This window comes from Pteronotus mesoamericanus, unplaced genomic scaffold (genome assembly GCF_021234165.1).
Source record: "Pteronotus mesoamericanus isolate MK-2021 breed Mesoamerican mustached bat unplaced genomic scaffold, CSHL_Meso_final contig_20, whole genome shotgun sequence".
Lineage (NCBI taxonomy): Eukaryota > Metazoa > Chordata > Mammalia > Chiroptera > Mormoopidae > Pteronotus > Pteronotus mesoamericanus.
In genome coordinates, this window is record NW_026555085.1 from 99,267,712 (window position 1) to 99,293,393 (window position 25,682).

Below are 25,682 nucleotides of genomic sequence, written 5' to 3' on the forward strand. Positions count from 1 at the left end.
GTGGCGGGGACCCAGGGAAGGTGAAATAAGACAGGGAGGAGTCTGCTCATGGGTGACTGAACAAGAGAGCTGCTTCAAGGTTGCTGCATTCGGGAGGCGTCCAAGGACCAGGCAGGACTTCCCCTGATGAAGGCTGATGCTGCCAATGCCGCCTCGGGAGCAGGCGTGGGGAGCAAGGCAGTTGGGGCCGCAGGGCAGAAGCCGGCGAGGGGTGGGGATGGGGCGGGAGGGGCCGGGGCGGCACAGCGGGAAGGGCAGCAGCCCCCAAGGGCCCTGCATCCACGGCGGCGAGCTGAGTGGCGCGGCTCCAGGGAAAGGTCGCAGGGCAGAGGGGCTGAGGACGGCTCCAGGCGCGTTTACCGATGGGGTTTTGTGCAGCTGCTCCTCCCTCCAGGCCCACTCTAGAGGCACTCGCTCACCCTCAGCATGAGCTGTCCCTGTCCCCACTGCAGCTGTTGTGTCCCAGCCCCTGGCGAGGGTTCGATCTCAGGCAGGGCGGCCCCAGGCCTGGCAGGCCACCCAGTCTCCTCCTGCCGCTATTCAGCCCCAACCCCACTTGCGTGATGCCCGTGGGGGCTGCTGGGTGGCAGACGCAGATGGAGGAGGGGAGCTGGGACTTACTTCCCGTGTTTCCTCCCTTGAGACTGTGTCCCAGCAGCAGGGGCCACCTGCTGGGGGCGGAGCTCGGGGTCTCCGGGCACCCACTGTGCTTCCTTCTGTTCTCTCCGCCCTCCCGTGGCTGCGCAGCATCCCTTCTCCTTGCGGTACCTGGAGGCAGGGGTCCTGTTTTGCTGGCTGCACCCAGCACGTGCCCGCATGGGTGAGGGCACCCTGCCGGCCAGGGCGGTCAGCCCCCGGCTACCACCACGGCCCCTCCATCGCTCGGGCCTGGCCTGACGGGGTGGGAGGCGGTCCGGGGGTTCTCCAACTCGGCAGGGCTCTGGAGGGCCTGGCCTCCCATCCTGTCTCCCCACGCAGCCGAGGCTCGGCCCTCACTGCCTCCAGAGCGAGGAGGAGAAGGGGGGAGGGCTCTCTGCCACGCCCGCGTTTTCATCAGAGAGGCCTTTCCAGAAGCCTTGGGCACACCTCCATCACATGGCATTGGCCAGCCCACATCAGGTGGCCAGCCCCGGCTGCGGGCAGCCAGGGACGGCAGGGGTCCGGCACTCACAGCCTCTGCTGTCGGCTGTCGCAGTGAATTCAGCCATTCCTGAAAAGGAGAGGGGTGCCCCGAGGCTGGCAACCAGGGGACCGGAGAATAGAGGCCGGCGCTGGGCCCCCCGGCCCTGCAGCTGCACAAGGCAGCCGACGCTCCTGGGCCCCGTGCAGGGCCCGCCCCGTGTGCCGGCGTTGCCCACAAGGTCCTCTGTCCTCGGGCTCCTCGGATTGGGGACTTGGACGTGGGAGGGGCTGGCAGGGCTATGACCTTGGGCAACTGTCCCCACTCCCTACATTAACTGGTGGTCTCTGTATGTCTGCCCCCACACCAAGGGCACCAGCCCTGGAGGTGGTTCTGTGCCTCAGAAGATGCCGCTTCTGGGGGATCTGGCTCAGAAGGCCACCTGACGCCCATCGCGAACTTCCCTTAAGTCCTTCTGCCTGGCAGCGGCGGGCACCTGGCGCAGTACCTCTCCTCCCTTCACGCGGGTCCCCCGACATTCGAGACGTTGCTGCAACCCTGCATCTTCGTCCAGTGACGCTCTGGGTGTGAAACCCTCTGCCTGTCCTTCAACGTCTGTCCCTTCAGCCCGTCGTTCCTGCCTCCCTGGGTCAGCTGGCCAGCTGTCTGGTCTCCATGGCAACAGCACCTCTCATGGATGGCTGTTCCTATGAGGTCACACTCACTGCCTCTTGGCACCTCCCTGCCTGCACACACAGCTCCTCTTACAACAAATCGCCAATGCGCACACTTTCGGTCTCATCTCCTCCTGAGACTCCTCCGCGCGCCCCGTTCTCTCGTTTTGTGTCCAGTTGTCAGGCTCTCAAGGATGATTTACCGGAACCTCTGCTGCCCTGCTCTGGACCCTGGTCTCTGGACAGCGGGGCTGGCCTTGGCGCGCGGTGGGGATGTGGTGACACCGTGGCTCCGGGCCCGTCTGCAGGGGCGGGGGCTGCAGCGTCGGCTCCGGAACGATCCCTGAGCTCGAGCGCGGGCCGGCCCTGGGGTTACGCTGTTGGAGCGCAAAGACTCCTCCTTCGTGCGGCCTTTGGGCCGACGGGAACAGGGTCACACATTTGGCAAATGAATATGCAAAATCACCAGTTAGGTTTGAGTTTCAAGTAAACAGTGATTTTTTTTTTTTTTTAGTGTATCAATATTTGTTGTTTATTTTATCTGACAACCCTAAGTGGAAGAGAAAGAAAGCAAATATGCAGATATGGAAGTAACGTAATTCCAGGGCTGCAGTGGGTGCTGGGAGGAAAAAGCCAGTGCTCTCCCTGTGAGCACACCCCAGGGGGTCCCCTGGGTGGTGAGAGGTGGGCTCCCCGGGTCCGGGAGCAAAGGAGCCTCCATGTGCAAAGCCAGTGTGTTATTAATAATTATGATTTAAAATGTCGCGTCAAAAATGAATTCCTGACATTGTGGACAATACTCCCATGGCACTAAACTGCCATCTTTATCTTAAATGTCTATAAAGAGGCCACTTCAGTGCATAGCTGCTGAGTACCATCCAGCCATGTGCAACATACTTGCCTGTACATTTAAAAGTTCTCTTAAAAAATTAAGAAGCAGAGCGCTGACTAGTGTGGCTTGGTGGCTTGGGTGTCATCCTGCAAAGCAAAGGGTCGCCAGTTCAATTCCCAGTCAGGGCACAGGCCTGGGTTGCGGGTTCAGTCACCAGTTAGGGGCGCACGAGAGGCAACCGATCAATGTGTGTCTCTCAGGTCGATGTTTCTCCCCCTCTCTTTCTCCCTCCCTCCCCCTGTCTCTAAAAAGGAGGTAAAATATTTTTTAAAAATTAAGAATCAGAATATTGCCAGAAATATTGCAAGGGCAAGGCCAACACCACCTCCATCATAAGACATTACAAAGTTAACGAGGCCCCTGTCCCCCAGTGCCACTCAACTTGTCTGAGAACATGGTGAGGGGCCATGAAAGAGTGTCTGTCAAAGCGTCTGTGGGGCTTTGGGGCCACAGAAGGGCCACAGAAGGGAGGCGTGGTCTGATGGGCGTCTCTGTCACAATTGTCCGGATTGTCCAGTGTTTCGCCTGAAGGGGAAGGAGAGGGAGTTGGGGTTAAATCACTTGCCCCGGGATTCGGAGCGGTCCAGAAACTCACCCTCCTGGGCAGGTGGCTTTCAGCCGGCTGAGGTGAGGAGAGGCAATTTAACAAACTGCTCGTAAGCACGGAAGGGAGATTTAGTGCAGGGACATGTGTCTAAGGGGGAGCTCAGCCTTTGGAGCCACCTGCCAGGGGACAGTGTGGATGGGGCTGTGACTCGCCCTCCTCCCGTGGGACCCGCACTGACAGCGCCGGCCTTCTCTGTAGCCACTCAGCTAGGCTTATGTCACAATATCCCAGCGACAGTGGGGACCAGGAGGGCTGTCCCCAGTGGGACACGGTGGCCAGGGGGCAGGCCTGGCCTCCAGTCCTAACTCCACGGCCCATCAGCCGCGTGAGTCTCGGTTTTCTCCTTTGCCACACAGGATGGGGCAGTGCCGTCTGTGTCACAGAATGGGGCCTTGGGCTCGCTGAGATGGCCCGTGGCTAGCACGCTTGGCACAGCGCCGGGCACGCAGAGACAGATACTCAGTGGCAGCCAAGGGCAAGGCAACACCACCTTCAGGGCCGTTCCTGTTATGGGGGCGGGGGGCCGTGCATGATGTCGCTATCGCTGAGTGAGTGAGTGTGTGCGTGCACGCGCGCGCATAGACACCATGAGCCACAGCCAAGGCGGCTTGTGTGAGCCGCTCGGCAGCAGTTTCAGAGCCCAGCATCCCCAGCCCCCAGCCCTTACCTGCCCAGCTGTCAATGCCTAACAGTCAACGCCAGCTGCCCGTGCCCTCAGGCTGGGCTCTGGCCCGCATTGTGATCCTGTCTCCGGTCCTGGAAGTCCGGGTGTGAGCCACAGCCCCGTGAACCACAGGCCCGCGGGCTGCGGAGGCCAGGCCTCCCCAGGGAGTGAGGGCTGTGGGGGGGCGGGGCGGAGTGGGGGGGGGGGCGGACCGCTGGGTGGAATTCGAGCCGCAGCCTCTTTGCAGGGACGGTAGCTGCACCTGAGGAGAAGTGTAACCCTATATTTTTGCTGCACCTCAGAGGAAAACTTTGCATTTTAAATTAACAGCATGTCCACCGCCAGTATTTGTGGTTACCACCTGTAACGTAAATCTCTTTTAGAGATGCGTGAGAGCAGCATACATAATGAAATATCAACGTGAAACTTGATTTAAAGTGGCTTCTCATTAATATAACAAATGAAGTGTACCAAAATTTGAAAGTATATTCCTTTGGGCCTAATTAAAATACTGAACAAAATACATGTGTATGTATATTTTAAATGAAGACATTCGGCAGCCAGAATTAGCTACAAAAATTCACTTGCCTCGCAGAGTACACTGTGCATGTGTCATTACCAACACCCCCAAACCTCCTCCCCGAGCTGCTCTCTCAGGGAACTCGCATCCGGTTTAGTGCCTGCCTGGGGCGGCGGCTCGGCTTTGCTTGACAAACACGACACCTTGCGCAGTGGCGAGCTCCAGGGGGCTTTGCCTGAGCTGCCTGTGGTCAGAGGAGAATTTTCAGTGCACCTGGGAGGCGCCCAAGGCCTTCAGCGGCCCGGGACAGCTGCCTGGGCTCCAGTTCCGTGAGCTCCAAGGGCAGCTTGGCCAGTGCCTCCCGAGGGCGTGACCAGAGCTCAGGAAGGGGCGGGCTCCGCACCACCCACGTGCGCATCCAGGAGCAGGTGCCTGAGGGCGGCCAGGTGCGGGGAGGGTTAGGGTATGGCCCTGAGGTGGCTGGAGTCCGCGATGACCGAGTGGCCGGTGTGGAAATGCAGTCTGGTTCCACCGCCCAATCGAGGACTGGCATCAACGCGGCATTTGCCACGACCCTTGTCCCCAACCTTTGATGGCAGTGAACTGAGGGGAGCACCGAAAGCCCGGCCAGGACCCCAGGTGGGACCCCAGGTGCGGCCCCAGGCGCCTGCCCTCCCAAGGCCTGGCGTAGGGCAGGGGTGGGGAGCAGTGGCTCCCTGGCGAAGACGCTGGTCACTGTCAGAAGATGCCCCAGAGGTCAGGCCACTTGACAAGAGAGCTGAGGGACCCCTTGTCTATGTGCGTGTCCCCTCAGCCATCGGGAACAGGGTCTTATCTCCAGGCTGTGGAGCAGGACTTCTTAACCTGACCCAAGGGACATGGAGGGACCTCTACACTTGGCATGGAAACACCTCCTGGCCCAGCGACAGCCAAGAGGCAAGAGAGCCCAAGTGGGGACCAAAGGCGTGTGTCGCACACAGGTGCCGTGTGTCAGTGTGAGGTCACAGCTGCTGAAACTCGGGCTCCACACATAGTGACCACGCCTGTGCTGGCCGGCCACCCAGACCTCCTGTGAGGGGCCAGCGGTTGGCCCCTCCGCGCCTCCCCTGCGAGGGAGACGCCTCCCGCGGCGCCTGTCCCGGGAGCGACCGGAGGGCGGGGTTCCAAGCGGCCTCGGAACCTGCGGCCTCGGATCCCTCCTCCTCCGCGCGGCGAGCGCCCCGGCACCGCCATCCTTACGCCTGCTGCTCTGTGAGTTACTGGCGGAGATGCCAGTTCCTGGGGACCTTGGGGAACCGAAGTGCCATTATAATAACTGACATGTGCACAGCGCTTGTGACTTACGCGCCACTGCCACACATCTTCCTTCCTCCGCATGCGCCACAACATAGGCCGGGCTGGCGAGTCTTCCTCCCTGGGCCGAGCATACAGGCTCGGGGGTATGGACCCGCCCAGCAGCACAGCCGCCAAAGGGTGGGGTGCCAGTTCCAAGGTGAGCGCCCGTCTATGAAGCCTGGGTCCCTCTGCCAGGCTGGGGGAGGGGGACCCTCGGCGAACCCCAGGGAAAAATCTGTAGGGCTCAGGGAGCCTCCCACAGCCTTCAGGTGCCGGGCTCGGAAGAAGATCCAAAGCCTGGTGGTGAGGCGCGGGCCGCAGGGCCGAATGGGACCGGTCGGCTCCTCAAGAACCCTTCTGTCTGGCCTGCCTTCGCCACAGTTGCAATGCCCATTTCCATGGTGACAAGAGGACCCAGGGTCCCAGGTCAAATCTCTCCATTTCTGGGTGATTTGTTTTCTGGTTGGCTGCAACCAGAACCTCGGTATTTCATGGAACATGTATTCAGGGGCTCAAAAAAAGATTTCTGGGCCTGTGGGAATTCTCAGACCTTGAACTGTCATACGTGGCTTTTTGCATTGGACGTGTTTTTCCAGGAGGGCACTCAGAAGCGGCCTTGCTGTGTGGGGTCAGTGGGTTCGTGGGCTCAGGGGGATCGCCAGTGGTTCTTGCCACTAACGCACAGCCTTCCCCAAAGAGGCCGAGGGAGCTCTGCTTTGCCACCCGGCGTCCTGACTGCCCGCAAAGCAACCCTGAGGGACACCGGTCACTTCATGAGCTCAACCCACGGGGAGCTGAGCTCCAGACCTGGGTTCAGATTGGGGGAGAGGGGCAAGAAGCTGCCTATTCAAGGAGATTTTGAGAAGAGGCTGAGGCAGGAAAGCTGGGGGCAAGAGGTCTCTTCTGTCCTAAAAGGGAGCAGCCTGATTGCAGCCCCCAGAGGAGGAGAGGGCCCCAGGTTTCTGTCGCACAAGGGGAACTAGAGTTTGTTCAGGTGTCTGCACGGGAAGCCAGGCCCACACCAGGATCAGGGACTTCAGAAGCTCGATGCTCCCCAAGCAACGATGCAGACAGAAGACCTAGCTGGACTGCAGGGGCTCCTGGGTAGGTTTAAGGCCCGACAAGAGAGGAGGCGTTTGAAGGGCAGAGGACCGGAGGGATACGTTGGCTACCAAGGTGCGGAGGCCAAGTCCGCGCTGCCTGCTGGCTCCGTGCACTGGGTGCTCTCGCTGCCCTTGTCTTTGCCTAGGCTCTTCCCTTGCCAGGTACACCCTTCCTCTCGCTATTGAGACCTTCCAGACTCAACCTTCCTTGAACATGATGTGGATTCGAGTGACATTTCTAAGAGAGGACTGGCAGGATTTACGTCAGATTGAATTCGGTGTTGAGAGGGGCCAGGGAGGAAAGGAGGTCAGCCTAGGTCGGGTGTGGCTGAGGGGGAGTGCGTGGGGCTGTAGCTGGGCCACCAGAAACGGCCGCATCTGCGAGGGCGGGGTGCTCCCCTTCCTCTCCAGCAGGCTGAAGTTCCCATCACTGACGTCACAAAGACAACTGGCGTCACCAGGGAAGGACAAGGTGAGGACTCAGGCCTGGGAGCGGTGACTTGGAAGTCCCTTAGGTTTCTGGTGGCAAGGAAGTCCCTTAGGTTTCTGGGGTCAGAGGGGAGACTCAGACCCCATGAGGATATTGAGGTGGGGGAGGCCAGCAGGTAGTGGCCACAGGCCAGGCACCCTCTTCTCCCACAACTTGAACCTGCTCACGTCAAAGCTGGCATTCTTTACCGCCCCCAGAGAGCCCCAGGATTTAACATTTTGTGCTGCTGCTCTAATAGAACAATTTTAAAAAGCATTTCTTGGCATTTGGAACCTGCTGGCTGGTGGCTTTGGGAGAGCTGGGAGCCAGCTGGGGACAAAAGAACCTGCCAGAGAGGCAGCTGCCCAGAGGGTGCTTCGGGCGCCTCCTTTAGTTACCAGAAGAAAACAGGATTCTGCCAGCAACTGAGGAGAAGACGGGTGACGTGCACCCAGGCTGCTGCCTTCCTGGGGTTTCGGGTACAGGCCGGGCCTGAGCCGGGCAGATGGTGGGAGAGGGAGTCAAACGCCCCTCCATGGGCGTTGAGCTGGAGGCGTAGGGGCTTCTGGGCTCCAGACAGAGGAGGCAGGGCCAGCAACGCCCAGGGAGCCTGCCCATTGGGGCTGCCCATGGGGGATGCGCTGGTGTCAAAGAGCCTCCCCATCCTAGGGCGGCGTAGGGGGTGGGATAGGGAAGGGCACGTGGGGGGCGAGTGCGTGGGTGCAAGGGTCGGAGCCGCGTCAGGGTCCAGGCGCTGCCCCGTGAACGCTAGGCACGTCTCCAGCTCCCCCGAGGACCGCTGCGATGGGGCGGTGGGGTGGGGAGGTGGGGAGGTGGGGACGTTGGAACGACGGACATGGGATGACAGACACAGGTCGCAACCACATCCCAGTGCCCTGTTGGAGGCCTGGGGTCGGTCTCTCGTTCTCGGTTCTGGGACTGGGCGCGGTGGGGCCAGCGGGGACCTGGGTCCGGGGCATGCCCCAGGTCGCCTGCGGGCAAGGCCTGCGCAGAGGGCAAAACAGCTGCGAGCACCCGGGTTCGTCCCCGCGAAGTCCCCTCCCCTGGGGCGCTCGCAGGACCCGGACCGCGGCGCGAAGCCGGCTTCTCCCACAGACGGCAGGGGCCTCCGAGCTCGGCCGGACGCAGCGCCCTTCCCTCCCGCCGTGGGTGACCGGGTGACCGCTGGCGCCTCTCTGCCACGGTCAGCCTGTCCCTCTGGCTCCTGCTCCATGCGCGGGGCACTGCGGGACCGACCAGGACGCCCTGCGCGGTGGGCGCAGCGCTGCCACCCCAGGGAACCGGGTCCCACCGGAGTCCCCAGTGTGAGCGTTGGGCGAGGTCACGTGCATCCTCGGGTGGTCTGGGCCGACCGTTGGGCCGCGCTGGGCGAGGAGCCTAGGATTCCGCGACTTAAACCGGCTTGGGCTTCGTACTGGACGGCGCTCATTGCGCCGGCTCCCGCCCTCTAAAGCGGCCCGGTTGCGCTTTAGAAAGGGCGGCCACCGTCACGGGCGCGCCCGGCCTGGAGGCCTGCGCAGGCGCGGGGACAGGCGCGCGGCGCCCTGCGGGAGACCCCTCCCACGGGCAGGAAGGCCCCGGGTGGGGGTGGGGTGGGGGTGGGGCTGGGGGCGCTTCCTTGGCCGGCCCGGGAGAGGCGCGCAAAGGCACGAGAATTCCGGGTCAGCTGTGGCGGTAATTGGAGGTGGATGGTAACGTTTGGTAAAGTGTAATGTCACGGACTGCGAGTCTGGAGCCCACCCCTCGTCTCTGGTATTTGACGGTCTTTATCCTTGGCAGTGTGTGAGCCCCATGATTCAAAGACAGAGTTTTAAAGGTTCATAAAGCTCCAAAGATTTCAAATAGCTCTTTTAAAAGCGCTTTGATGGTTTAAATGCAGACACATGAATTACACATCTCTCCAATTACACAGGGTTTTAAATCTAAGGGAAAAATGTCTTTGGCAAGACGGATTGGGGTTTTGTCTTGGGTGGGCAGTGTTTAGAAAAGCGTCTGTAACGTGTTCAGGTTGCTGGTGGGAAGAGAAGAAAAGGAGGCTTTGGGCGAAGGATGCGGAGACTTCCTGCCCCTGCCCGCGAGGGCTCTCAGAGCAGAGAGGGGACATGTGCCTCCAGGCAAGGGCAGGCCCCGGGCCACATCTGACTCCTGCGAGGCCGTGGGTCAGCTCCTTCTGGGAGGGGCTGCCTCCCTGTGAATGAATGAGTGACACAAAGAACCAGTGAATGTAGCCATGGCATCTCCACTCTTGCCATACTGCAGCTTGCCCACAGCCGAAAGCGACAGATCCTGCCAATCCCTCCAGCTCAGCCCTTGGAGAAACGTGGGAGGGACGGCAGCTGGTCTGTGCTGAACGCTCGGGCTCGGGCTCGGGCTCAGGGCTCACAGGCTTGGATTCCTGCTCCGTTGCGCATTGTCTGGGCGAGCTCTTTCATTTTCAGTGTTCTCATCTGTAAGATGGGATCGCAGTGGCCTCTCGGCCTCAGGAATGTGAAGGTTAATCTAGATACACGTAAAACACTTAGCAGAGGGCCTGGCCCCCAAGGGGTGGTGCTGATGGCGGTGGTGATGGAGGTGGTGGTCGCGATGGTTGTGATGGTGGTGGTGATGGTGGTGGAGGTGATGGCGGTGATGGAGGTGATGGTGGTGATGGAGGTGATGGTGGTGATGGCGGTGATGGCGGTGATGGCGGTGATGGTGGTGATGGTGGTGATGGTGGTGATGGCAGTGGTGATAGTGATGGTGGTGATGGTGGTGATGGTGGTGATGGTGGTGATGGCGGTGGTGATAGTGATGGCGGTGATGGCGGTGATGGCGGTGATGGCGGTGATGGCGGTGATGGCGGTGGTGATGGCGGTGATGGCGGTGATGGCGGTGATGGCGGTGATGGCGGTGATGGTGGTGATGGAGGTGATGGCGGTGATGGCGGTGATGGCGGTGATGGAGGTGATGGCGGTGATGGCGGTGACGGTGGTGATGGCGGTGGTGACGGTGATGGTGGTGATGGCGGTGATGGCGGTGGTGATAGTGATGGTGGTGATGGCGGTGATGGAGGTGATGGTGGTGATGGCGGTGATGGCGGTGGTGATGGTGATGGCGGTGATGGCGGTGATGGTGGTGATGGTGGTGATGGCGGTGATGGCGGTGGTGATGGTGATGGTGGTGATGGCGGTGATGGGGTGGTGATAGTGATGGTGGTGATGGTGGTGATGGAGGTGATGGTGGTGATGGCGGTGATGGAGGTGATGGTGGTGATGGCGGTGATGGCGGTGGTGATAGTGATGGCGGTGATGGCGGTGATGGCGGTGGTGATGGTGATGGTGGTGGCGGTGATGGTGGTGATGGTGGTGATGGCGGTGATGGCGGTGGTGATGGTGATGGTGGTGATGGCGGTGATGGCGGTGGTGATGGTGATGGTGGTGATGGCGGTGATGGCGGTGGTGATGGTGATGGCGGTGGTGATGGTGATGGTGGTGATGGCGGTGATGGCGGTGGTGATAGTGATGGCGGTGATGGCGGTGATGGCGGTGGTGATGGTGATGGTGGTGATGGCGGTGATGGTGGTGGTGATAGTGATGGCGGTGATGGCGGTGATGGTGGTGATGGTGGTGATGGCGGTGATGGCGGTGGTGATGGTGATGGTGGTGATGGCGGTGATGGCGGTGGTGATAGTGATGGTGGTGATGGTGGTGATGGAGGTGATGGTGGTGATGGCGGTGATGGAGGTGATGGTGGTGATGGTGGTGATGGTGGTGGTGATAGTGATGGCGGTGATGGTGGTGATGGTGGTGATGGCGGTGATGGCGGTGGTGGTGGTGATGGTGGTGATGGCGGTGATGGCGGTGGTGATGGTGGTGGTGGTGATGGCGGTGATGGCGGTGGTGATGGTGATGGCGGTGATGGCGGTGATGGCGGTGATGGCGGTCACCCCCAAGCTCTCTTTCAGCAATTGCGTTTCAATGTTTTCCCCCGACTGTTGTGGTGACTGTACCTACTGCCCTATGCTGTGACCTTTGGTGCAGGGCGCATCCCATCCCACGGTCCTACACTGTCGGTGACCCCCACGGGCAGGCCTCCGGTCCCTCTCCCGTGGTCAGCTCTGTGCGCAGGAGCCACCCCTCACCCGCACAGCTGTGGCAGCTGGCAGTCTTGCGGGGTGTGGGGTCACACCCCCCCCAACCCCAGGAGCGCTGCCCTCGCAGGCCTGCAAGAACCACTGCGGATGGAGCGGCTGCGCAGAGAAGCAGGCTCTCCTGCGCCACTTGGACGCAGGGGACTTCACTGGAGAGTGTCCGGAGCTGCCAAGGAGCCTCTGAACAGCCTCGGCCTTGGCTATTTGCAAGGGCTAGGAGAAAAGATGAGAATTCTCTAAACTGTTTCTTGGAAAACAAACTAGGGGATGAGATTTCCCTGACAGAGAGGGTTTGGGAAGACAGACCTTAGGGGCGGAGAGTCTTCCAGAGGGGCAGAAAATGGTGGTGGGCAGGCCCTGTGGACAGGCCGCGCCCACTCAGACAACTCCCATCTCCACTGGTTCCCTGGAGCCCTGTGCACAGAAGGAAAAGTCCCCTTGGCCACCCCTCTGCCACCCCTGGGAGTTCTCGGACCCTCTCTCTAACCCCGACTTGACCAGGTGCTGGTTCTTATTTCATTCGTCTGGGAACTCGCTCTACGTTTACTCACTCATGGTAGCTAGGCCCCCGCCCCAGCTGGGGTGGTAAAGCTGTGGAGCGCAGGCCCCTGAGTTGCTTCCTCAAATGCCTCGCCACACCCTCGGGGACAGGGAAGGGGCCGCAGTATTGGGTGTTTCCCACGGGCCTAGCACAGCGCCCTGCCTGCATTGCGTGTTGGCTAATGTCTACTGCATGGACAGGTGGCCCGTGACCGAGGTGAGGGGGATGTCATCGTCTCAGGGCAGACTCTGGCCTTGTCCTTCCTGACTCGGGTGGCCCCAAATGCCCTGTGCTCGGGGCCATAGCTATGTCCTGCTGAGCCACTTGGCTGCTCCTAGCACGTCCCTGAGGTTTGAACCCACCCCAAGGACTCCTGGGGAACCTATCTCCTCTCTTTCTCTGGGAAACTGTGATTGTAAGCAATCAATATTATTTGATTTTTAGAAACAAAGTCCTCATCCAGTCAGTATTCATTCCAAATTCAGAAATACTTCAAATCTCCCAACCCCCTGCATCAGGATGTCTGGTGAAAAGTGCTAACTCTTGATTTTAAGGCACGATCCATCGTGGGTTTGGGGGCTGCTGGGGTGGGGACGGAGCCGGAAAATCCCCACAAAGCGCCACCGTCGCCCTAATCTCTCTCTATTACAGAAATGGATGGTGAGGTGGGGATTACGGCGCCTATAAATCAGCGTGGTGTTCTGGATAATCTAATACATTTTTCAAGCGGTGTTCTCGCCGGTTGGCATGCACGGAACTGCTCAGTTGGCACAAACTTTGCAATCAATCTTCCCCCCAGCCCCGGCCTCGCCACCACCTCCGAACCCTCCTAATATTTTATACATAAACCAGTTTGGATTCACGGGGCATTCCAGCTAGTAAATGCTCTAAAGATTCATCTTTATGGACTAGCAGCCCAGCCTTGTAGCGTCCCAGCGCCTCAAGATGAAAAGGAATTTTATGTGGTGTGTTACGCTGCGTGGGGGTGGATGCTGGCAGGTGGCTCGGCTCCATTATTACCACGCGTGTTCTTCTCCAGGGATGAGAGACAAGGCCAGCGGGAGGCTTCCGGGAGGGGCACCCGGAAAAATGACCCTCTTCTTTTTCCCTTTTGTTCCAAGGCCTTCCCAGGAGTGAGTCAGGGCCCTTGGGCGTCCCTGAGACCCAGGGGAATGAGGACCGTGAGTTCTCGCTGGGCGCAGGACCGCACCCCCCTACCGGGGGAAGAGGGGCAAGGGATCAAATAGATTCAGGCGGCTGCCGGGGGAGGGGCCGGCTCCACCAAAGGAAATGAAGACGGTGGCAGCTTCATTTGCTTTAAAGCATGGCCCTCGTAATAAACGCGCACAGCAAATGTGCTGAGCAAACACCTCGGCGGTCATCAATATGCGGGGGCTGTTTATTGCCTCATAAACTTGGAAGCAAGTGATATTGTCTCTTAAATCAATGGCTGTGTGGACAGCCCTGGCGCTCCAGGAGAGCAGGACATCCAGGCCGCGCCGGCGCTCGAATTAATGGCCAGAGCAGTGACGGAGAGGGGCTTAGTCGCTGTCGAGGGAATCAGGAGCGTCCCAGGGGACGGGAGCAGGCTCGGCGTGTGTCTGTGTCAGGGCGACAGCCGCGCCCCCGGGGGAGGAGGGGACTGTCTGCCTGCCTCTCTGGACTGTGGGTCCCCGAGGACGGTCTGGGGCCATCCCCAGACCCCAGCCCCTCGCACTGGGTCCTTGCGGGTAAATGCTGGAGGAACAGGGTGAGCAGTGGACAGACGAGGAACGGGCCAGGCGGCAAGCAGCAAATGAGGCTGCCCTGGCGGCTGGCGCCCGCCCGGCCCTCCCAGCGGGGCTGCGCTGTTCTGTGTTGAACAAACACAATTTCTCCAAACACCAACATCAAACAAGGTCTCCCTGGGACAAGGATGGAGAGACACAAACACAAGGCCACTCGTAAGCATGGTTGAACACAGACGAAAAACAAGCACACCGTCTAAACCACAAAAGGACCACACGTCCCTGCCTCCCTCCTAGGGTGAGTGACGACCACTTCTTTCCAGTTACGGCCTGAGCCTCCGCCCCTCCTCCACCTCCCACATAAAACAGTTACACCCTGTCCTACCAACGTCATGTTCCCACACCCGTTATCAAGCCCGAATCCTCTAACAAAGCCCCCCACACCCTCACTGAGATACCCCAGCCTTTCCCATTGTGCCCAGGCTCCCTCGTGGCAACAGGTGCCAAACCCCAGCTCAGGTCAAATAAATGCCCATGTGCTCCCGATGTCTTTGGTGACTGGGCATCGTCCATGGCATCTGGTTCTGTCCACCCAGAGCGGCCATCTCGGCACTGAGAGCAGGCCCACGACTACGACTGTCTCCACCAGCACGATCCCAGCCACCATTTCCATGACAACCACGGCCACCACCATCGCTGCCACCGTCACCACGGTGCTCCTTGCCACTGCCACGCTAAGTGATTTATACACATTACATTATTTTATCCTTTTTCAACTCCGTACAGCAAAGACATTCGTCTCCGTCTTCCCAAACAAGGCCACCTGGCTCAGAGAGGGTAAGCAGCTGGCTCAGGATCCCGCATCTAGAAAACAGCAGAGCAGGGGTTTGAAATCCCAGTCGGACAGGGACGCTGGGCGGCTCCCCACAAGCACCGTGCTCGGTGCCTGGCCCCGAGGTCCCTGTCGTTACCCCCACCCATCTCTGTGGCCCCTTCCGGGAGCCTGGATGTGAGCCACCAGCAGCTGCCGCTGTGACTCTCCCCTGCAACCCTGGCTGACCCCGTCTGGCTTGCAAAGTGTTGTGTTTCTGTAAGGTGGCGTTGCATGTGCTCGCCCTGGTCGCTTGTGCATGGAGGTCTGTGTAATTTAACTTCTACAGGAAGATCTTATTGCTTCATACCCAAGTTCTTGCGTCTGTCTCCTGGTTGCCTCCACGTGCCAAATGCAACGAACACAAATTCTCTCCAGAGCCAAGAATAGAAGCTGCCATTCATGAGTCTCCGTCTATGACTGGGCCGGCAGATCACTCACTGCCTATACCCTTTATTTCATGACCACATTTTTCTTCATAAATGGCACCTTATTTAGAGGCTACAGGAAGGGGCCCAATTCAAAGTTTTAAATTCAAATTATTTGAGCTATCTGACAACACATGAAGCATCTGAACTGTGGGTGGAAAATGCCCTTTTTACATGCTTGGCTAAGTCCAAAACAGCTTAAAGGATTTTCTTCAATAAAAAAAAAAAAATTCGCTTCTGGACCAAGGGAAAAAATATGATCCATTTCCACAAAAGCAGTGCCCGCAGAGAGAAAACAGAGGCTTTGTGCGAAGTGGAACCCAGCCGCCAGGCGAAGCCTCGCCGGCCCCGCAGGGCGACGCCGGAGGTGTACAGAGAGTGGGAACTGTAATTAGGCTGCTCAGAGAGTATTTTCGATGACTTCTGATGAGGCTGAACGTGCACTGCGGACTTTTTCCGTTCGGAAATGCAGCATGTGGCGCGGCTCACAGGTGCCGCAGCCACCCCAGGTGCCACGGAGCATTTCCTCCCTCTCTCCAGAAGGGCAGCGCTGTGGTCCGACGGGGCTTCTGAAAACCCTCCAAAGACACGTCCCGGAGGCGCCCCCGGGGGCGGGCCGGGCCGGGCTCTGCCCGCTGCCGTCACAGACCTGGGGTGGGGGGCGCTCTCCAGGCCCCCGGGCCCCCCCAGGCCCACAGACAGGAGGGCCACTCTGCCGACCCCACGCCACGGTCTCTCTGGAGAAAGGCCAGGTCCGAGGGCTCCCATGGGTGACGCCCGGTCACTTCTCTCTCTCCTCAACGCATCGTCTTGAGTGAGAGGAAGCAATTCTAAAGGCTCTGTACAGCCGTTGTCTCATCTTCTTTGTTCATAGGCAGCCTCCCTCCCCGGCAAAAAGAAAAACACAAAAACACACGGAAACAGCCAACACCGCTGTCTCCCCGACGACCCGGGCAGCTGCCAGCAGGGAGGGGGACTGCGCTTGTCCCGGGAGGCGCCTTCTGTTGCTTCGGTTTTAACGCCTCACAGTGCTGACTCCCACCCGAAGCAGAAGCGTGGCGCACTCCCAGCCTCACCCCCTGTTCGCCCCCACCCCGTGGGTCTGAGCCCTGAAGATTCTGAGCGGGGGTCCGCATACACTGAAAGCTCAGGCCCTCCATGCACAGCGCCGAGGGCCTGACCCCCCTCCCCCACACCCCCCGGCACCCCACACCCCAGCCCACACACACCTCCGCCCCGCAGCTACCTACCCGCACCCTCTGCACCCCACGCACCCCGTCCCCACCCCGCCCCCTGCCACACACCCAAGCCCTCCAGCCCACCCCCCGCTGGCCCTGGCCCGTGTAGCTGGACTTGTGGGGAAGCAGGGTGCCTGCTCCCTGGGCCCCCACCAAGGAAGGTGGGGGCGGGGCTGGGGGCAGGCGGTTGGGGGTGGGGAGTGGGGGAAAGGCACTGCCAAGGGTCATCCGCGCTTCTGCAGCCCCATCAGAGATGCATTGATTTTGGCTACAGCCATGAGGCCCATCCTATAAGAAATCATCGCCAGCGTGTTCCAAGTCTTTATTCTCGCCCAGCGCGCCGACAGCCCCTTGTACAGAGCGACGTTGTGTGTTCAGCGTGGCCTTGTTCTCGCAGCTGCAGTGCTCCCAGCACCGGAAGGTCTAAAGGCGTTTGTCGGTGATATTGATCCACACGTAAGCCTTGGGGAGGGGGTTGAAGCCAGGGCCACTTTCCTTGTCTGGGGCTGGAGTTGCTGCTCAGCCTGTGCTAGGTGTCTCTCTACCGTTAGGGAGACCTGCCTAGCTGCTGAAGAAGAGGAGGGAGGGAGGATGACTCTGCACATGTACTCCCTGCCTGGGAAGTATTTATGACATGCAGGTGGGGTGGGGGAAAGACAAGGTTGCCATTGGAAATTACAGGGCAAACCGTAGGCATCTCTCCACATCACACAGACGTCACTGATGGAAGCCAACAGGATGGAGGCAGGGCTGTGCCTGCCCAAGGAGGACGCGCCTGTGCGCGCCCAAGGGTCCCGTCCGAGGTGGCGGCAGCGCAGGGCGGGAAAGACAGGCTCTGACCTCAGACAGGCCCGAGCTTCAGTCCCGGCTCTGCCTCTCCCGGGCTGTGGGACCTCAGGCGCATTCTCAGGCTCCCCCGGGGCCAGCCGACCGACCTCTGAGACCCGGCCACTGGCTTCCTGCCGAGGCTGCCAGCATCGCCACGTAGAAAACCCCTGTAAAAGCACCTGGCGAGCACTAAGCGATCAACGAACAAAACTGCAATTATGCCTCACAGTTTTCTGCACCTTTTGGTAGTCTCCCTCGTACCTATTTGCACAGGTCTGGAAGCATCTCGAAAGTCTTATTTAACATCTTCCTTTCTGGTGGCAGGTCGCACAGAAGGGGAATATTCACTGCCAAAACCCACTTTTCTTCGTAGACACGTTCTGTTTGACGCTTCCAAGCTTTTCGAGGTTGTCTTTTTAGCCCGCCTTTCTGCACGGTGCCGCGACCTTCCTCGTCACCCCGCCCCCCGCCCCCCGCCGCCGGGCTGTGGTGTCTCCTCCATGTGTGGCCATTACAGCGTTGAGGCCGCCTACTCTGCATCTTCACCGCTAGCTCATTTTGTGACCCGTTTTCTGCCTGTCTCAGTTACCTGTCTGTTAAACGGTGATGATAAGAATTGTACCTTCTTCTTGGGATTATTGAGCCAGGACACTGAATTTTAGGATCCTGACATCAAATTAACCATTATTTTGTAACATTGTACTCCTCTAAAATAACTTTTTCTCAAAAGTAACCAAATTATTTCTAATTCAGATTGGAGATATTGCGTGGACCTCCTCGCCAGAACTTGGTATGGTCAGTGTTTTTAATTTGTGGTTTTAATTTTCATTTCCCAAGTGGTGAATTTTTTGAGGCTCTTTCATGGGATTATTTGCTGCCCATATATCTTCTTTGGCATTATCTAAAAATTTGACAAATTGTTCAATCTTCCATCTAGTTTTTAGTGGAATTCATTTTTTTTATTGAGTCATGAGAATTTGAAATATATATTCTGGGTATAAATTCTTTATAATATAGGTATTTTACAAATATTTTCTAGGGTGTTACTTTTCATTCTCTTAACGTCTTCTTTCAAAAAGAAGAAATTTTTAATTTTGATGAAGTTCAATTTATCACCTTTTCTTTTTCATATGAGTCACGCATTTGGTATTAGAGCTGAAATACTCTTTGCCTAAACCAAGGCGACAATTTCTTTGTGTGTTTTCTTCTAGAAGTCTTATATCCTTCGGCTTTATGTTGAGGTCCATGATCCAGCAGGAGTTCATTTTCGCACATGGGGGTTGGGATGGAGGTCCGTTCTTTGCCGTGTGGCGGCCCAGTTGTCCCAGCACCATTTATAGGAAGGATGATCTTTTCCCTCTTTCAACGGACTTCGCGCCTTTGTAGGACATCCCTTGACCACCCCGTGTGTGGCTCTGTCCCGGGGAGCGTCTCCATGTTCGCTGTGTGCAGAGGGGAGCCGACGCCCGCGGCTCCCAGGACACCCCCTGCTCCGCGGACACCCCGCCCGCGCCCTGCTCTCCGCCCACGGCGCTGCTCGCGGCTGAACCCCCGCCACAGCCAGCGCCGTCCGCACTTGCACCGCCCCTGCCGGCGCGCGACTGCAGATAAAGGCTGTTCTCCCCCAGGCTGGGGTCAGGGAGCCTGCGCAGTAGCACCCCCTTATCCACAAGGGCTAAGTTCCAAGACCCCCAGTGGATGCCTGAAACCACAGGTGAAATTGAACCCTATACATAAACTATGTTTTTCCCTATACACACATACCTATGAATAAGGTTCTATTACAAATGAGGCCCAGTAAGAAAGTAACGACAATAACCAAAAGTAACACACAACAATTACAGTAATACACTGTGATGAAAGTTATGTGAATGTGATCTCTCTCAAAGCATCTGATAACTGATCTGGTAACTAAGTGACTAACAGCCAGGAAGTGCATACAGTGTGGCTAGCTGGACAAAGGGTCGATTCACGCCCCAACCCAACGGTGCGACATTTCGTCACACTGCCTACCCAGAACAGTGCACGACTCAGAACTTAGGATTTGCTTATTTCTGGAACCTTCCACTTAATATGTTTGGACTGCCATTGACTGCGGGTAATGGAAGCTGCGGAAATCAAAACCGTGGATAAGCGGGGGGGGCGGGGGGGGAGTGTGAATCTCACTCCTCGCTCTGGACCGTAATGCAGGCTGCGCTGGGGGCTCTGGCCCCGCTGGAGGACCCAGAGGGCCCCGCCCCCTTCCACCACCCACCCCTACCCTCGCCTCTCACCTCCACTCAGCTGGAGCGGCTGCATGAGAAAGCTGATTAGAAAACCCTCCCTGCCTTTTGGAGACGTGGACAGGTGATGCCTCCAGCAAGTGCAGGGACGGCGTGGGGTTGGGCCGCGAGAAGAGAGAAACATCAGAAGGTTCTCTCTGACTTGCCTGCACTTAGGGATGAGATGAAGCCATAACCAGCTCCCCACTTGGCACAGCACCTGAACACACTGGTACACTTAATGAAATGATTAAATGTCTCCGCAGCAGAGCCCTACTTCATTTATTTAGCTTTTATTGACCTCTAGCGCAGTGTCTGCCAAAATACGAGCACAGCACGGAGAGGTGCGCAGGGCATCTGCCGCAGGCGAGGTGGTGGCCAACTCCGTGGCCACTCCTGCCCGCAGGCTGCAGGGCTGGACAAATAACAAAAGGGTTTCCTTTTCCAAAGAAAACGGGTCTTGGCCTGGCAGACACAAAGGGGCTGTACCCCTCACGCTTCCCGCCTCGCTCGCTCCAGGCTCAGGTGCTGCCTTTAGACCCGCAATGGGCTGAGTGTCATGTGTTCTGTATCCAGGAAAAAACACATTTCCAGATACTTCTTCCAAAGTGTTGCGCGCGCACACACACAAAAGTCATTTCTAAAAGGAGGAATTTTACTGGACTTCACTCTTTACGTAAGATCCACAAAGCACGTCATCAGATTAAAGACCAAGAAATCCCAAAGCAGCCACCTGCAAATTTCCCAAACTTATGCTAAGAACACTTTCTTCACCTAACACCTGTGAACACGGGGGAGCTCGGCTGGGAAACGATGTCCCAAAAGAGTCCATGAGCTGCTCCGAGAAAAGCAGCGTCCATCGCTCTGCTCTCCTCAGGGCACGTCTTAGGGTGCGTGAGGCTGAGAGGATGAGGCATTTGGGGTTTCCGGCTCCCCGCGGCTTCTCCGAGGCATCCAGCCCCGATGGGGGAGGCAGCAAGGGGACGTCCTGCTACACTGGGGGCAGAAGCCAGGCCAGAGCCGTGCCGTGGGCCACTTGATTAAGACCGCTTGGGAACCCCTAGATCGGAGGGGCCCATCTCCCCAATTCGCAGCGACTGACCTATGATGGTGCAGCAGGTTTCTAGCACCAAGCTTTTCTCTTTTGTCTCCTACTAGTTTTCCAGAGAGTCCTTTTCTCTGAATGGCATGACTGAATGAAACGCGTTTTCCCCAGCTTGCTCCCTTCTGTGCTGCTTCGCCATCCTTCCCCAGGCTCGTGGCTACGGGGTCAGCTCTGGAAAACCCCCGTCTGTCTCTTAGGAGGTGTCAGCCACGAAAAACTGGGAGCGCTACCACGAAAGCGGCCTTCCCTCCTTCGCTTCACGCCTCTGCTGCCCCTGAGGCAGAGCTGGAGGAGGCACTGGCTGTCCCTGGGCCGGGAGCTGTCCCCTGGCAGGGAACTCGGTGGGAACACGGCGTCAGCAGCTCAGCCCCTGCCGCCCCTCTCCCTGCACCACACACCCTGTCTCGCTCTTTTTGCCTTGTTATTCTGTCCATTTCTTAACCTGCTTGCGCTGGCTTTATTTTTAGTGTGTCCAGTGTGACAGCAAATCCTGAAACTGCTGTGGCTGTTTCTTGAAAATGACCGCATGAACCAGAATGCAGACCCGGGAAAAAGCCGTGTGCCCGGGGCGGTTTGGGCCGCCCAGGCAGCTGTCCGCTTTCGGGGCCGTGGCCAGGCCTCCCCGCAGGGGGCTGGCCCAAGAGGCGGCCCAACGCGCTGGCATATCGAGGGGTGTCTCTGGGTCTCGCTGAACATACCCGCCTTCCCCTTTGTAGAGAATTTCTTCCAACATGAATAAGTTCCCTCCCCTTTCCCTGTCTTTTGTTGGTAAACTACGAAAAATGCAAGTGATCCAGAAGCCAGTTAATTTTTAGAAGGTTGCCGCTGTGTTGCTGTGTTCACAAGACAGGGCGCGCACGGTTTGGGTGGTGCCTGCAAGGCCCACGCATGGGAAGGCACCGCACCGCACTGCAAGCAAGGGCATCGGATCTCCAGGATCCAGCCATCATTCAGCCGGGTGGGTAGACACACATCGCTTTCCCCGTGCGCTGGCATCCCCCCAGCGGGCGTTGCTAAGGGGCACTCGGGGGCCAGAAGGGGGCGCGGGGGGTGGGGCGGGGCTACGTCCAGTGACACAGTGAAGTTTTACCCTCTCGGACAGACAGACGGAGCAAATGCACCGCAGAGAGGCGGAGCTCCTCTCCTTGGCATTCCTCAGACAGGCTGTGACCTTCCAGGCACCATTCTGGCGAAGGCGCTGATGTCCTAAGCTCACGGGACCTTTTTGCTGCTGCTGGCCTTGCTGGTGGAACTTGGTTAGTTTAGAGCTCGTAACTGCAAGCATCAAAGTCTTTCTTTTCTGATGGTTCTTTTTTTTTTTTTTTTAGATTATATATATACATATATATATATTTTTGAGAGAGAGGAAGGGAGGGAGAAAGAGAGGGAGAGAAACATCAATGTGTGGTTGCCTCCCATATGCCCCCAACTGGGAACCTGGCCTGCAACCCAGGCATGTGCCCTGACTGGGAATGGAACCGGAGACCCCTTGGTTCGCAGGCTGGTGCTCAATCCACTGAGCCGCACCAGCCAGGGCTGGTGGCTCTTAAGATGCCGAGGCAGTGCTCCTGCAAGAGACCCTCTCGGTTGCCCACCTTCCGCTGCGCTCCCCCCGCACTGTTCGTGGCCTGCCCACCCTGCAGGCCAGTAGCTGCTGGACTAGGTCGGGGTAGAGGGACCGAGGTCCCACATGCCATGCCTGACCTAAGAGGCTCACAGCAAGTCCACGGCGGCCCCAGGACTGCACGTGTGGCTCAGCTGCGGCCAATGAGACACAGGGCAAGTCTGTGGATGGAGCTTCTGGGAATGACTTGTTTCCCAGCTAAAAAGACAAAGTCGATTAAGGAAAAAGCCTTCGTACAGCTTTGCTGTCTTCCTGCTTTGAATGCTTTTGTGTGCTGATGGCTTGTGGCTGGGCAGTGCCCGGGGACCGTGAGGAGGCAAGCCTAGGAGGACAGCCACGTGCTGAGGACGGGGCATGGGGCGCTAGGAGGCTGCCCAGCACCGGTGCCCACCCTGGCCCTCCGGCCTCCAGACTTCTGGCCACGTGGGGTAATTACCTCTCTTTATTGCTTAGCTACTGTTGCCTCCTTGGGACCGGAAAAGGCCAGGCCCAAAACGGCAAAGACAGAGCAGGCAGCTCTGAAAGCCTGGCCATGATGTTGTGTCAACCTGAAAAGAGGTAACAGGAGTGTGTGCCTATAATTTATCTAACTGTGCGTGGCGAGGACTCGGAAACGTATGCCCTCCCAGGAGAACCGATCTCTCCCTCCCACCCACTGCCGAAGGGTCCTGTGCTGGGGACCTGCTCAGCCAGACTGCACCACGTGATCACTCCCTGGTTTTATGCAAAGGAAGTTGTCAAGCATTATACGAAGTATAATCCACAAGCTCGACCTTCATCAAAATTATTTTCTCATCATACAGCCTGAGTGCTGGGGGGGATAGAGGAGGACACTGAGAACCCAAGTCCCTGGGGAGGGGCATAGAAGCTGCCTGTGGCGGGGACGGGGGTGTTCCTCGGGGTGTCCCTCAGTCTGCAGCCAGTTCATGCTCCCTCCGTGGGGTTGGGGGAAGGACTCCCTTCTGCAGACCGAGTCCTGGGGCGGGTGATGAAGCCCCAGCATGTCCACACTGACACTCTCCTTGGAGCTTCCTGTCCCTTCAGCTTGTCCCAACCTGCCCTCTATCAGGGAGGCAGCCACAGCCCCAGAGCCTGGCGGGGGGGTGGGGGGGACAAGGGACCTACCCTGGGGCGACCAGGTGATGACCGAGTTTCTAACAAGCCAAGCATGGGCTTCGTGCACTGATAGGCTGCAAATAACAGCAATCTGGCTACATAGCCCCAGAAGGGCGATAGACAGACAGCAGATGATTGATGGATGATAGCTAGATAGATAGATAGATATAGATAGATAAATGGATAGATTTTATGCTTAAGATTTTTTGTTTCTAACTTGCAGTATTTCTTCAAACGCGCTAGGAAAGTCCCCGATAGCAGACGATGTGGAAAACTTCCAGAAACAGAATGGCACCCCTGCCCCCCAGCGCCTGGTAACATGCAGGAGGGACAAGACCCACGTAGCGTATATCCAACTGGGAGACCAAACATTGTGAAACCCTAACCTGAAGCCGACGCGAGGCCTACAGGGCGAGATACAGCCTACGGTTCCATGGTCTCACATCACTTTAATATTCTTTGCTGCATTTTAGAAATGTTTACAATAAGCGTGTATGACTTTACTGATCAGAAAAAGATGGAGAAGAAAATAAAGTGAATGTCAAATGAAAGAGGAAGGAGGCCCAAATGTCAGGCCCAAGGCAGCTTGTTGGAGGGAAGGGGGCACCCTCGGAGTTTCCCAATGGTGGGACAGCGAGGTGCTGGGGACAGGACAAGCAGGCGTGTGGTTCTTTCTTAGCCCAGGACCTGATGCCCTGTTGTGCCGGCACCTCGCCGCCTCCAAGGCCCCGCCCCAGTGCGGGAGCCTGTATTCCCCGTGGGCGTCTGCATGCCTTGTTGCTATGCCTGGGCCCACGTGCTGGCCAGCGCCATCAGCCAGGGCTTCCTCCTTGGCAGTGTCCCTTCCCAGCCCTTCCTGCCACCTGTACTGCCCTCTGGGGGAGTCCCTCGGATGGAGGCAGCCTGATCTGCAAGGCCACACTGCTACCGGCTGCCTTCACAGGCTCCGAGGGCAGAAGTGACGGGCCTCCACCAAATCCCACCCCAGCCACGGAACCAGCAGCCACGGAACCTGGCCCTGGTTTCCTGCATGTCATGGGCTCAGAAGTTTTGTAAGTGCCACAGGTGACAAACCCTAATGTGGTGGGTCCCGATTCTGCCCGTGCCAGCCCAGCCCACTCGGTTTACTAAGTCAGGGGCCAAGGACCCAGGGACTTGAGTCATTTGCCCAGAGTGACGGGGAGGGCCAGGACTGAGCTCTCAGCTTCTTGGCTCTGGGTCTGATGCTCTGCTCTGTTGGCGGACAGGACCCATGGGGCCGTGGGCCGCAGCTGGCCACGTCCGGGTGCGCTGGGGGCTGTGACTCCGATGGCTGCACGGCAAGTGGCAGAAGAACACACATGCTTTTGAGTGGCCCTTTGACACTTGACATTACTGTTAGACCCTGGCAACCTCCCGCCTACTCTGTTTCTATGAGTCTGAGTACTCGAGGGACCTCACAGACGGGGACTCATACAACATTTGTCCTTCGTGACTGGGTTCTTTCACTTAGCACAACGTTGTCAAGGTCCATCCACGCTGTAGCCTGTGTGCGGACACCCTTCCTTTTGAAGGTGAATGATGTTCCCTGCATGGAGACACCACATTTTGCGCCTGTGAACTTTGGATGGTGTTTCTTGACCCTTCAGGTAATTCTCAGGCTGTGACTCTAAGTGTCTAGAGTTACAGGCCTTAACAGGAACAACTATGCAATTTATTAACTCACTGTACATTTAATTTCTCACTCAGGTCACACATACACACACACACACACACACACACACACACCTTTGTAATCCGGTGAGCCCCTGGCTTTCCAGTGGCCACGGGGCCCCCACACCCGAGGGTCCTGCTGAATGGGAGAGGCCCCTCAGCGCCCCACGCAGTGGCCGCGACCCTATACAGGGAGCAGAGCGGATCTCACTGCTCGGCCTGGCTCCTGCGGTACCTTCCCACGGCACGCAGAGCAAAATGCTGGCGCCCTGCATCGCCTGCAAGACTGCCTGGGCCCTGGCTGCTGTGCCTGCGCTCCCTGCCCTGCCTGGGGCGCCCGCTGGCTCACCCAGCCCACTGTCTGGTTCCGGTTCAGCCGCTGGCCTCCTGCGGGTCCCTGAGCTGGAGCCTTTCTGTTCGCTGCTCTCGGCCTGCAGGGTCCTCCCTCTCCGCACGGTCCCCTCTCTGCCTCCCTGACCCACCCCCCACCCCGATTAGTCGGCTAGGGCCACTGCAAGAGAGTTATTGTCTCCCAGCTCTGGGGTGATGGCTGACTTGGTCCCTGAGGGCTGGAAGAGAGACCCAGTTCCAGGCCCATGTCCTGAGCTTGTAGCTGGCCATCTTCCTGTTCACAGAATGTTCTCCTTGTGTGTGTGTGTGTGTGTGTGTGTGTGTGTCTCCAAATTCCCCCTTTTTATAAGGGCGCCAGTCGCATTG